This window comes from Triticum dicoccoides, chromosome 3B (assembly GCF_002162155.2).
Source record: "Triticum dicoccoides isolate Atlit2015 ecotype Zavitan chromosome 3B, WEW_v2.0, whole genome shotgun sequence".
In the NCBI taxonomy this organism is placed as follows: Eukaryota; Viridiplantae; Streptophyta; class Magnoliopsida; order Poales; family Poaceae; genus Triticum; species Triticum dicoccoides.
The window spans coordinates 489,404,815-489,413,360 of record NC_041385.1 but is presented as its reverse complement, the minus strand read 5'-3'; the positions used below and the strand labels follow the sequence as shown (position 1 = coordinate 489,413,360).

The 8,546-nt window shown below is 48.2% G+C and overlaps 1 long non-coding RNA gene across 3 annotated transcripts; it reads right to left on the bottom strand.

Moving 5' to 3' along the window:
- Positions 1-4,601: 4,601 nt before the first annotated feature.
- Positions 4,602-6,471, bottom strand: LOC119276687. 3 transcript variants are annotated; one of them, XR_005136747.1, is made up of 3 exons: positions 6,003-6,471; positions 5,797-5,896; positions 4,602-5,693 (listed from the first exon to the last, which is right to left on the bottom strand). It is a non-coding gene; the product is annotated as an uncharacterized LOC119276687 (long non-coding RNA). The 3 variants fall into 3 exon arrangements; XR_005136746.1 differs by having other exon boundaries at positions 5,797-5,893; XR_005136745.1 differs by lacking the exon at positions 6,003-6,471 and having other exon boundaries at positions 5,797-5,991.
- Between the last annotated feature and the right edge of the window lie 2,075 nt (positions 6,472-8,546).

The following is an 8,546-nucleotide window of genomic DNA, read 5'->3' as shown; positions in this document are numbered from 1 at the left end:
AGTCCGGTCAGCTCTGTAGATTCGCCCCATAATAGTCCCTTCTGTTCCCAGGCGGTGAGCCGCATAGGGGTTCCAAATCGGAACTCGGGGGTCGCCACCCAGTTGGCGTCGCGCGGCTCGGTGATGTAGAACCACCCCGATTGCCACCCCTTCACGGTTTCCGCAAAGGAGTCGTCAAACCAGGTGACGTTAGGCATTTTGCCCACCATGGCTCCTCCACACTCCGCTTGCTGGCCGCTCACGATCCTTGGCTTCACGCAGAAGGTTTGCAGCCACAAGCCGAAATGAGGCTTGATGCGGAGGAAAGCCTCGCATACGACGATGAACGCCAAGATGTTGAGGACGAAGTTCGGGGCTAGATCATGGAAATCTAGCCCGTAGTAGAACATGAGCCCGTGGACGAAGGGGTGGAGTGGAAACCCCAGTCCACGGATGAAGTGGGCAAGGAACACGACCCTCTCATGGGGTCCTGGAGTTGGAATGACCTGCCCGCCGTCTAGTAGCCGGTGCGCTATGTCTGCGGCCAAGTATCCGGCCGCCCGAAGACTTGCGATGTTCTTCTCCTTCACGGTGGAAGCACCCATTTGCCTCCTGCTCCGGACATGTTTAGTTGTGCAAAGAAGACTTGGACTAGGGCGCTGGAGCTCGAAGAGGCAAGAGTGGGCAGAGGAGGAAGAAGGCGTGGGTAAAAATGGGGAACTCTTATCCCTTTATAGAGGCGACGAAAGCGGTGTGCCTCCCCACTAGCCTGTTGAGAATCGCTTACTTCCCAAGCGCCACGATTGATGGCACGGGGGATTACCCATACCCGTATTGATGAGAATCCCGTGATAAGGGGACATGATCTCTGCTTCGACAAGACGTGTCAAGGAAACCGCCTCGCAATGCGCACTGTGGCTGGTTGTGAAAAAACGGTTCGAATAATGACCTGGCTGTAATGGCATGTCACGTCGTCTAAAAAGTTGTCAGCTGAAGTATCATTCTCTCTATGGTGGTATGTGAAGATCATTTTGCAGATCTGGACACGGTCTACGTGTTCGATAATAATCTTGGGGTATTCGGAGAAGGAACCCGCCTTGCAATGCCGAAGACAAGACTGCGCGTCGGACTCATCGTCATTGAAGCCTAGTTCAGGGGCTACTGAGGGAGTCCTGGATTAGGGGGTATCCGGACAGCCGGACTATATACGTCGTCCGGACTATCAAAGCGTGAAGATACAAGACTCAAGACTTCGGCCCGTGTCCAGATGGGACTCTCCTTTGCGTGGAAGACAAGCTTGGCGATCCAGATATTGTATTTCCTTCCTTGTAAGTGACTCCATGTAAACCCTAGCCCTCTCCGGTGTCTATATAAACCAGAGAGGATGGTCCTTAGAAGGCCGATCACAATTACAATCATACCATCATAGTCTAGCTCTGAGGGTTTAGCCTCTACGATCTCGTGGTAGATCTACTCTTGTACTACTCATATCTTCAATATTAATCAAGCAGGAAGTAGGGTTTTACCTCCATCGAGAGGGCCCGAACCTGGGTAAACATTGTGTGCCTTGCTTCCGGTTACCATCAGCCTAAGATGCACAGATCAGGACACCCTACCCGAGATCCGCCGGTTTTGACACCGACAGGGGGCGCCTCCACCTTGCTTGGGGGGGGGGGCAAGTTTCCCCCTCCTGGCTGCCGCCCCTCCCATCTAGATGGATCTAGGGGGGGCCAGCCCCCTCTCTCCTTCCCCTATAAATAGTGGGGGTGGGAGGGCTGCCACACCCTTCCCCTGGCGCAGCCCCTCCCTCCTCCAACACCTCCTCCTCCTCCGTAGTGCTTGGTGAAGCCCTGCAGGAAAACCGCAAGCTCCACCACCACGTCGTCGTGCTGCCGGAGCTCTCCCTGAACTTCTCCTCTCCCCTTGCTAGATCAAGAAGGAGGAGACGTCCCCGGGCTGTATGTGTGTTGAACGCGGAGGCGCCATCCCTTCGGCGCTAGATCGGATCTTCCGCGATTTGAATCGCCGCGAGTACGACTCCATCAACTGTGTTCTTGTAACGCTTCCGCTTAGCGATCTCAAAGGGTATGAAGATGCACTCCCTCTCTATTGTTGCTAGCATCTCCTAGATTGATCTTGGTGACACGTAGGAAAATTTTGAATTATTACTACGTTCCCCAACAATTTAAAGATGTGTACCCCAAACAATGCGGTCGATCCGAACATACATTTGAGAAGAAAAAAGGGAAAAAATTAAAATGGGAGAGAAAATAGGAAAAAATCTAGTTTAAGATGAAACCCAAGGAGGCCGAACTATGCGTAAAATCTTCGGAGCCAGGCATCGTTCCATGGGTTCGACTCAAGGCGATTATCCTCTACATTACGAAGGCGACAGGCTCCTCCAGTAAGGACTTCATCTATGACAAAGGGGCCCTCCCATTTGGGCTTGAGCTTATCCTTTTTCTTCTCCGGGAGGCGTAGAACAAGTTCTCCGAGATTGTATGTCTTAGCCCGCACTTCTCTGCTTTGGTAACGCCTGGCCTATTGTTGATACAATGCAGAACGAGCTTTAGCAACATCACGCTCCTCTTCGAGTCCGTTTAGGTCATCCTGCCGATCTAGTTCGGCTTCTCTCTCTTTGTACATGCGCACTCTAGGTGAGTCATGAATAATATCGCAGGGCAATACGGAATTGAGTTCCTCAACCAAGTGCTTGTCGGATTCTCATAAAGAGCGCACTAGTCTGGACTTAATACCACTCATAATCAGACCATTGGCCCTTTCAACTTGGCCGTTTGTTTAAGGGTGGTATACAGATGTGTAGTCGAGTTTAATGCCCAACTTAGTGCACCAAGTTTTTACCTCATCAGCTATGAAGTTAGAGCCATTATCAGTGATGATACTATGCGGGACACCATAACGATGGACTACGTCGGATATAAAGTCAATCACTGGTCTGGCTTCAGCTGTTTTTATTGGTTTGGCCTCTATTCATTTAGTGAATTTATCAACCATTAACAGCAAGTATTTCTTTTTGTGGCTTCCCCCTTTAAGGGGTCCAACCATGTCAAGCCTCCAGACCGCAAAGGGCCAAGTAACGGGGAGTGTTCTTAATGCGGTGGGGTGCATGTGGCTTTGATTGGCAAAAAGCTAATAGCCCACGCAACGTTGGACAAGGGCTTGAGCGTCTGCTCGAGCCGTGGGCCAGAAAAACCCTGTCCAAAACGCCTTGCTTACGAGGGCTCAAGTTGCGGCATGATGGCCGCCGAGGCCAGCATGTATTTCTGCCAAGAGTTGCCTTCCCTCTTCTTCGGAGATACACCTTTGAAGGACTCCGGTAGTACTTCTTTTATACAGTTCACGTTCATGTACTTTAAAGGCTTTAGAGCGTCGAACTATGCATCAAGCTTCGTTTTGATCGTCGAGGAGCTCCTGACTATTAAGGTAGGCCAGGAATGGTTAGGTCCAAGGAGCGATAACCTCCATGATCTCATGAGCAAAGGGTGTTATCTCGATATCCGGACCCTGGGCGGTGTCTGCGTTGTGTTCGGCCGCTGGGGGTGTGATCAGGTCCATATTGCCTTCTCCGCTTTCACCCTGCCACACTACGGATGGCTTAAAGAGCATTTCCACAAAGGTGTTAGGCGGCACAGGGTCGCTCTTAGCGCCCATACGAGTGAGGATGTCGGCTACCTGATTACTCTCTCGAGCGACGTGATGAAATTCCAGCCCTTCGAACCGGGCTGATATTTTTAATATGGCGTTTTGATATGCCGCCATTTTCAGGTCCTTTGCGTCGAACTCTCCGTTGACCTGGGAAAATGCGAGGTTGGAGTCACCACGCACCTCCAGGCATAGTATATGTTGGAAATATGCCCTAAAGGCCATAATAAAATGTTTATTATTGTATTTCCTTGTTCATGATAATTGTCTATTGTTCATGCTATAATTGTATTAACTGGAAACCGTAATACATGTGTGAATACATACACCACAACATGTCTCTAGTGAGCCTCTAGTTGACTAGCTCGATGATCAATAGATGGTTATGGTTTCCTGACCATGGACATTAGATGTCATTGATAACGGGATCACATCATTAGGAGAACTAGATGATACCCCGCGCGTTGCTGCGGAACATTTTATAAGGACCTATTGATGCGTACACATGTGCAACCTAACAAAAATAACACATGCATAGTTTCATACAATTTATATAAATTCAAATAATATTAAAATAAATACTGACACTTAAATGGAATTTCCGCAAACAAAAGACAGCTAAATTGACTTGCTAGAGTTAAGAAAGCAATGGACTTACTAATAGGTTGCTTGGCTCTGTTGGAAAAAATAATTATTGTTATTACCCTTTTCGATCTTTTTTTCCTGACAAAGTTGTCTGCACCTTGTATTCAGCTAAATACAAAAATAATTCTTACCATCACTAAGCTAAATATAAAGGAAGTTAATGGTGGGGTGTTGCCAAAGTAGAGATTAATAGTGCTTTGATTAAAATGAGCAATCAAGTAAAACTTGTGAACTCAAATTGCAAGTGTATGGTTTATGTGCAATGTGAAAATACTACCAGATGAAACTGCGATAATGTGTCCATTGTTCAAATATGCAGTACCAACCAAATGAGATACTGATATATCACCAATCAAACGGATCAAATAAATGTACGACAAAACCCCAGTAAAGTAACATTATTACACATGGACTTTGTCCAAATATGTCGATTGTTGCCAAAAAAAGCAAAACCTTTACCTCTCAGTGATGCAACTTATCTATTCTTTTAGAAACTGTACCTGAATAGAGGTACCTCAAAAGAGGTTACATGAAAGTGCTCTAATATCACATAGGTCTCTCACCAAGTGCCAGGCAATGGCAGCACGATTAAAACCACTGACGCTCCTATAAGTAGGAGAAATAAAGTGAACGGAGCCAATCAACTCATCCATGCTTATACCATAAAAAATGGTAAGTTCAGTTGGTTGAATGTAGAAGGTAAGGAAATGAAGAATTCGGGAGGGCAGGGTAAGACTGTTGTATGCATGGACCACCCCGTTTGAGCCACCCGCTGAAAATTTTGTCTCGTCCTATACTTGTCTATTAATGGGAGCGGCAACAATATTATGCAGCAAGGACCACCAAATAGTCCTACATCCTTGCCATCAGAAGAAAATTGTCCGACACTTGTGACAGGTGAGATCTGAACAAATCTGAATATAAGCTATCTACGTATCGTATCATATTTTTCAACTGTAACAAATAGAAGCCATCAGGATCATATTCCCATGCTCTCTAAATTAGTAAGTAGACTAACAGAATACGCTTATGATAACTCAATGTCGAAAATAAAATTCAGATATGGGAGCTTGTGCTCTCTAAAGAGGTATGTAGGCTAACAGAATGAGCATGAGAGAAACACACTATTTGCAGAATCTTTTTCTGGTTTAGTTTATATGTAAAAAAAAGTGTCATGGGTGAAGTATGTCAGAACGGCATAACACGCATGAATTAAGAATATGATCGATGTGTTTCTCCGTCAGATGCAAAATTAATAGAATGCACATACATAGTTCCATTACACGTACCTGACTGGTGACTGCTGAAGAGATAGATGTAAGATACACCTGCTGCCCTGCAGGTACTGCTTTCTTCTGGTGTCAACGATCACGTCCTCCATACTGCTTCACCGTTTTGCAAGTAAACTGATGAAAAAAAATGATTCATGGTCACAGTTATACGGTCTGCACTCTGCACAGAGGATCATACATTCTAAACTTATGATCGATTGATGTCCTCGCCTCTCACCATTGTCAGAAACATACACAGATGTATTCTTGTATCTCTGGTTGATATACTTGACAATCTGCTCCATAGCCTCATCTCAAATATATATAGAAGCCTACTACTTGAATTTTTTACACATAAACAAACACGCACTCGTAAAATGAAAAAAAAGAGGTAGGAATCAAATAAAAAAGGTGAGGGAGAAAGAGCCTGGATTGAAGGCGTACCTCCTGATCCCCAGCGCTGCGCCTCTGAGGGAGTGGTGCCGAACAACATCCTTCCACCACAGCGTTCCTGGGAGACGAACGTCGGAGACCCCTACCTCTCCGCCCAAGGGCTAGAGTTCGGCAACCGGCGCTGTCGGCCTGCCGACGAGGCACGCCGCGTTGAACTACAGGAAGAGCACATCAGCAACAACATCAGGCCAGCTGGGCACTGATTCCCACCGGAGGGAGGCGAGTACTCATGGACGGGCAGCCGCCGATTTGGCGTCGCTTGCGAGCGTGGGAGGCCGCATCTCCCACTGGTGTCAGATTTGGAGATGCGAACCAAGAAGATAGAGTAGCGAAGGCCAGATTGGTTGGGAATTGAAGTGAAAGTGGAAGGGGAATAGGCGGCTGCATTTGGTGCTGCGCGCGTTCTTGGAGGTGAGGAGCCAAGGGAGGTGGAGCAATGTGGAAGTGGAACTAACGCAAAGGGGATAGACTGCGGGAGGTTCAACGCAAGAACTGCAGATCTGGCCATCCGTGGTTAATCAAATGGATGCAAGTATTTGTGGTGACGTGGCTAACTGTGAGGGCAGCAAAATAAGGTAGTGGGGTGCTCCTATTTAGATATAGTAGATGATGTGATGGACAAGACCCAATCCTAAGCATAGCATAAGATCGTGTAGTTCATTTGCTAAAGCTTTTCTAATGTCAAGTATCATTTCCTTAGACCATGAGATTGTGTAACTCCCGGATACCGTAGGAATTCTTTGGGTGTACCAAACGTCACAACGTAACTAGGTGACTATAAAGGTGCACTACAGGTATCTCCGAAAGTGTCTATTGGGTTGGCACGAATCGAGACTGGGATTTGTCACTCCATATGACGAAGAGGTATCTTTGGGCCCACTCGGTGATGCATCATCATAATGAGCTCAATAAGACTAAGTAGTTAGTCACGGGATCATGCATTACGCAACGAGTAAAGTGACTTGCCGGTAACGAGATAGAACAAGGTATTGGGATACCGACGATCGAATCTCGGGCAAGTAACGTATCGATTGACAAAGGGCATTGCATACGGGATTGCTTGAATCCCCGACATCGTGGTCCATCCAATGAGATCATCGTGGAACATGTGGGAGTCAACATGGGTATCCAGATCCCGGTGTTGGCTATTGGCCGGAGAGCTGTCTCGGTCATGCATGATTCCCGAACCCGTAGGGTCTACACACTTAAGGTTCGATGACACTAGGGTTATAAGGGAAGTTTGTATGTGGTTACCGAATGTTGTTCGGAGTCCCGGATAAGATCCCGGACGTCACGAGGAGTTACGGAATGGTCCGGAGGTAAAGAATAATATATAGGAAGTGAGGTTTTGGCCACCGGAAGTATTTCGGGCGTCACCGGTAATGTACCGGGACCACCGGAAGGGTTCCGGGGTCCACCGGGAGGGGCAACCAGCCCCGGAGGCTTGCATGGGCCAAGAGTGGGAAGGACCCGGCCCCTAAGTGGGCTGGTGCGCCTCCCACCAAGGCCCAAGGCGCAGCTAGGAGGGGAGAGGGGAAACCCTAGGCGCAGATGGGCCTAAAGGCCCACCCTAGGGCGCACCCCCCTCTCTCCCCCTCCTGGCCGCCCCCTCCAGTCCCATCTAGGGCTGCCGCACCCCCTAGGGTGGGAACCCTAGATGGGGGCGCAGCCACCTCCCCTCCTCCTATATATAGTGGGGGTTTGGGGGCTGCCAAGGACACGAGTCTCTCTCTCTCTCTCGGCGCAGCCCTACCTCTCCACATCCTCGTCCTTCGTAGTGCTTGGCGAAGCCCTGCTGGAAACCACGCAGCTCCACCACCACCACGCCGTCGTGCTGCTGTTGGAGTTTTCTTCCCCAACCTCTCCCTCCTCCTTGCTGGATCAAGGCACAGGAGACGTCACCGGGCTGCACGTGTGTTGAACGCGGAGGCGTCGTTGTTCGGTGCTTAGATCGGAATCGACTGCGATCTGAATCGCTGCGGGTACAACTCCTCCAACCGCGTTCTTGTAACGCTTCTACATCGCGATCTTCAAGGGTATGAAGATACACTCCCCTCTCTCTTATTGCTAGAATCTCCATAGATTGATCTTGGTGATTCGTAGAAAATTGTGAATTTCTGCTCCGTTCCCCAACAGTGGCATCATGAGCTAGGTCTATGCGTAGTTTCTATGCATGAGTAGAACAAAAGTTGTTGTGGGCATCGATTTTGTCAATTTACTTGTCATTACTAGTCTTATCTTGATTCGGCGGCATCGTGGGATGAAGCGGCCCGGACCGACCTTACACGTATGCTTATGTGAGACAGGTTCCATCGACTGACATGCACTAGTTGCATAAGGTCGCTAGCGGGTGTCTGTCTCCCCCACTTTAGTTGGATCGGATTCGATGAAACGGGTCCTTATGAAGGGTAAATAGCAATTGGCATATCACGTTGTGGTTTTGGCGTAGGTAAGAAACGTTCTTGCTAGAAATCTATAGCAGCCACATAAAAACTTGCAACAACAATTAGAGGACGTCTAACTTGTTTTTTGCAG